A 5,183-nucleotide genomic window follows, 5' to 3' on the forward strand; every position below is an offset into this window, starting at 1 on the left:
CAATGCGGCATCACATTGGAGAGACACCACAAACAGGACTATACACAAACCATAAGCAAAAAAACCCACCTCCAAGCACATTTGGCACTGTCCTTTCCCCCTTAGAGTCTTAAGTCCAATCACCCCAAAGTCCAACAACCCAAGAGTCTCTGTCTCTGGTCAGTGCCACCCCAGAGTTCAAAAGTTTATCTGCAGAGTTTTACCACCTCCCCCAAGCCTGGGTGGAAATGGTGGGGGCATACACAGGGTGTTAAAGGACACCTTACATGGGCCAGGGCCGACTGCCCCGCTTCTCCTTGGAGTTCTGCTGCAGCCTTCACCACGACTGGCTCCACTCCACCAGCTGTGCTGCTCCTCCAGCCAACCCGTGAACCGCATCAGCCATCCCCGTGAACTGCGCCACACTGCTCACTGTTCCACGGGCTGCGCCAACGTGCTGCAGACTGCTCCGCTCTGCCAGCTGCTTAGCGATTGATCTTCAGGCTCCCCCACTCAGTGATCTCAGCTCAGTAAGCTTAGCTCTTTTAGTGATTTCAGCTCTTAGTGGTTTCAACTTGTAGTAGAGGAGCCCCAGTGCCACCTTGGCCCAACGTGAATTCAGATCAGCAGCCTCCAGATGGACTCCTAAAGGATTCAAAATTAGCTCTGCTCTTTAACAGTGGACAAAGGAGAATGTACAATTGGTGTTCCAGACCCTCAAAAGGGGCCCATACCATCAGGTACACACACCAGTTCCCAGCCTCTCTCCCTTCACTGGGTTTTGGAACCCATGTCCCTTGTCTAGCAAGTACTATTTAATGTAGGTTGAGTCATTTCTGTCATAAAGCAGTCTCATAGTTCCTCATTCACATAATTAAGGTAACAGCACTTTTTTTTCCTTCCTGCCCCAATAACAAAGAAATTGGGGATTCCACAGTGTGAAAATAACCATCCCATGTTGCTGTGTGTTATGCTAAGTGGAGTGGGTTTACCAATGCAAATGCACATTCCTAAAATTCCTTTGCCCACTCCTCATAATGTACCACCAGATGTCAGGGTAGATCTCATCCTGACTCTGCTTACACAAGAAATAAATCTAGTCTGCAAAAGAAGCTTATTGGAAGATCTCTGAGGGTGAGATTTGATCTGTATTGAGTTTCATACTGTATTAGGCTTGGACTTGCATGTTTTTGGTTTATTTTGCTCTATGGAGAATACAAACTGCACAGAGAAGGAAAAGTTAATGCCTTGGAAAAGCCTCTGTGTGTTAGATGGGTGGGAGGGTGTCTAAAAACCACTTTCCTCTACTTTCTTTTCTCTGAATTCCTTTAGAAAATCCAAAGCAGGAAACAGAACCATTTCTTTCTCTGAGGCTTGAGCTTCGAGACTTTCAAATTATGAGACTGACACGCTGCCAACTGTGCTAAGGCTGCCCAGTGAAATGTTTAGGCTCAGTACATATAGGATCCTCCTACAGCAGTGACTGGGGCAGGGAAGGAGCCAGGGTGTGCTGGAAAAGCAGGAGATCTGGTGCCCACAGACCTGTCCTGGCGGCTTTCACAGGAGCAAATAAATCAATTCTCCCTGCCAGTGAATAATGTACTGGAGCTAATGGCAGCACAGGGGGGATGTTTCCAAGTTGTACACCCACTGCCACATGTTAAAACTCAATCTCCTTTCCCTATGCATTGGGCAAAGCAAGCTGGGGAAACTACATGGATAATGAACCCCAATGCTTCAGACAAGGCTTGAACTCATAACCCCAGCAGTAGCCCCCTTTATACCAACCAATTGCACCACTGCAGGTGCTTTTTAGAACAAGCTGGGAAGCAGGCAGTTATCAGTCTCTGGGGTTCACACCTTTGCCTGGTAATTGAAAGGCTGATGCATCAAACCTAACTCAAGATGCAGCTTTTCAGTGATGAGACTCCAGGACATTTTAACAGGAAGAAAATCTCCTCGATTCTGGTTTAGTCCCATTTGACTCCTGCCCATCTTCTCCCCCCGCCTCCCCGCCCTGCCCCACCCCTTCTCTTTCTTTCCCCACTGGGGCTGTGCAGAGAGGAGCCCCAGTCAGTCTCTGTCACAGAGAGTCTGTATCCCATCAAGGGAGGGAGGGGTCGCTCCAAAACACTGATAATGGGGAGGGGAGGGGTGTCTGTGATTAGGAGGAGAAAGGATGGAGAACTAACAGTGGGGCCCAGAGAGATTCCCCCAGATTGGGGAGATCCCCTGCTGCCCCCCATCAGCCAGCTGTGGGAAGAACAACTTGGGATTGCTTGGGGAAGCCACCTTTAAAAACACAAGTGTAACATGCTAGTTACATTTTAATAAGACCAAAGCCTCCTCAAACCCACGGTCACAATCACTGCAATGATTTTGGCTTGATATTTTACCGGCCACAGACACAAAGTGAGTCAAATTACAGTTTCCGTTTGGAGTCAGTGCACACACAAGAATCCGGAGGCTTTTAATTCCTTAGGTTCTGCTGCCATTTCATTTCTGTCCTGTTCCAAGATTTATTGTTGTGCAAAGCAACGTTAGGCCCTTGGGAGTGTCCCCCCTGGTCCTGCCTGCTGCCCCGGCCAAGTTAAAAGAGCCGGAGGACCCCTGCCACCACCAGCACCAGCGGGCTAAGGCGGTTTCCTGCCCACTCTCGCTCCATGTGGCACGCCACTCCCGGAAGCGGCTGGCACGTCCCTGCGGCCCCTGGGGTGGGGGGTGGGGTCTCCACGTGCTGCCCCTGCCCCGAGAGCCAACTCTGAGAACTGTGGCAATGGGAGCTTCAGGGGTGGAGTCTGCGGGCAGCCATGCTCAGAGACGCCCCCTGCCCTCCCACTTAGGGGCTGCTGCCAGAAGGGGGTGCGGGTTGCTTTCGGGAGATGCCCGAGGTAAAGGTTGCACCCCTCACCCTCTCCTGCACCCCAACCCAGACCCCACACCTGCACCCAAACTCTCTCCAAGACCCTGCCCCCCACACACCCTGCTGCAGCACAATCCCCTGACTGAGATCAGACCCTGCACCCAAACTCTCTCCTAGAGCCCAATCCCTCTCCCTCCCACACCCAAACTCCCCCCCAGAGCCTTACACAGCTGTGGGGTGGGGCAGGACTTGGTCCCATTCTGGGAACGACCAAAAATTATACAAACCTGCCTCCCGTGTCCAGCCCAACCTTCTGCTGACGCACCTCAGCCCACACCCGTGCAGGTTTTGAAGCTTCCATTGCTTAAATTCCAGGACACTGAGGATTTCAGCTCCCTTTGCCCAGAGGAACCTTCACCCAACTCCCAGCCAGGTTCTTGTCCATGGGATCACTGTAGGGGGCTGGGTCCTCCGTGTCTTTTCTCTCTGACAGGCCAGGGTGCAATAACTGGGGCATCTAAGCACCCAGGACCTTCTGTGGGGCTGCCATTCCCCTTCCCCTTCTGTGGTCTCATCAGTCATTGACTCCAGCCTTTTTTCTATCCATAGTCAGCACCATCCCAAGCCAGCTGCACTCGCCTCAAAAAGACAAAGAGTCCTGTGGCACCTTACAGAGTAACAGACATATTGGAGCATAAGCTTTCTTGGGTGAATCCCCACTTTGTCAGATGAATGTCATGGAAATTTGCAGGGGCAGGTATAAATATGCAGGTAAGAATCAGTCTAGAGATAAGGCGGTTAGTTCAGTCAGGGAGGATGAGGCCCTCTTCTAGCAGTTGAGGTGTGAGCATCAAGGGAGGAGAAATTGCTTTTGTAGTTGGCTAGCCAGGCACAGAATTCCCACTACATTCATCTGACGAAGTGGGGATTCACCCACGAAAGCTTATGCTCCTGTACGTCTGTTAGTCTATAAGGTGCCACAGGACTCTTTGTTGCTTTTTACAGATCCAGACTAACACGGCTACCCCTGTGATACTCAAAAAGACAGTGTCCCCTGTTGGGTGTAAATCACTGACCTCTCTCCTCTCTGAGCACTGACTGCCCCTCTGTTTCCTTGCCTCTCAGTCTGTGCAGATGGGACCTTTCCCTCCAGTGCTGGAGGATTCACCCTTCTCATCTACCCTTGTCCCAAGCAGCACAGCGGGTGGGAATCTTACATGTACTGAGGTGACTTAGGAGCAGAAACCCCCCCCCGACCTTCCATGCAATTGGCACTTGCCCCTCACTGAGCAGGATTAAAACTCCTGCAGGGAGACTGCTGGGCCACATCCCAGCTGGGCATGAGCAAAGCAGCAGCGTGAAAAGAACCTGGAGATGCTGGGGACTGAACACAGGACCTTATACATGTAAAACATACGCTCTACCACTGAGCTACATCTCCAGGTGAGCCATGTGTGCTATAAGTTGCACTCAGAGCCCTCCTGTTTCTAGAGCACCTAGTGGCCTAAAAGCAGCATGGGGGACGCATTCCCTGCTCTGAGGGCCAAACCTGCTGTCCTGGAGGCTGCTGCTTCTTAGGGTCACTTTGCAGCAGGGCCAGATTCTATGTGTGGGGCAGAGAGAGTGGGTGCCCTGGACTCAGGGTGCAGAGATACTCTCAGCCCTCTCCCCTGCATTGGGTGGGGGGTGCTGCCACCCCCTACTGGAAGGTAATGTGTTGGGGGGAGGGGGGCACTGTGAGTCACTCAGCACCTGACCCTGGTGGCAGAAGTGCTGTGGGGAGCTCTAGGTGTTTCTAGGATCTGCTCTTTCCACCTGCCTGTGAAGTCCAGCTTTCCTCAGCACATTCACTGCGGTGCAATTGGGTCACTATTTCTATGGCTGCACAGCAAAGAATCACTCCCAGTTTCCCTTCTATCTGCGGCAGGATTAGCCTGTGTCAGTGGTTAATGAGGTGGATCTAGTTGTAGATTGTTATTCATTCCCCACCTTGATAATTCAACCAGTCCCTTTCCCATGCAGATTCCCAGCACCTCAGTGATCCTGGTAGCAGGGGTTTGGGCCTGAGATTTTCAGGGTCCTTTTTCCCCTCCACCTGGAGTGAACTCAGCTTTTCCCCCATCCCAGACCATCCATGAAATAACAACAGGGGCATAAAGAAAGAGGGGAGGGAACATCTCACGGCCAGGGCTGGATGTGCCCAGGGCCCCCTGCTTGTCCATTGTTTCCATGGAATTTGGCCCCCTGCTTTGCACAAGGGACAGAGAAAGATCTTGCTGTTCCTGTGTCTGTGCAAGGAAAATTGTGCTTCCCTAGGAAAGAGAGGAGGGAAATGGCCCCA

The 5,183-nt window shown here is 51.8% G+C and overlaps 1 non-coding gene across 1 annotated transcript; it reads right to left on the minus strand.

Annotated features, from left to right (window-relative positions):
- Nucleotides 1-4,211: 4,211 nt before the first annotated feature.
- Nucleotides 4,212-4,283, minus strand: TRNAV-UAC. The gene has a single exon. It is a non-coding gene; the product is annotated as a tRNA-Val (tRNA).
- Nucleotides 4,284-5,183: the final 900 nt, after the last annotated feature.

This window comes from Mauremys reevesii, linkage group 17, assembly GCF_016161935.1.
Source record: "Mauremys reevesii isolate NIE-2019 linkage group 17, ASM1616193v1, whole genome shotgun sequence".
In the NCBI taxonomy this organism is placed as follows: domain Eukaryota; kingdom Metazoa; phylum Chordata; order Testudines; family Geoemydidae; genus Mauremys; species Mauremys reevesii.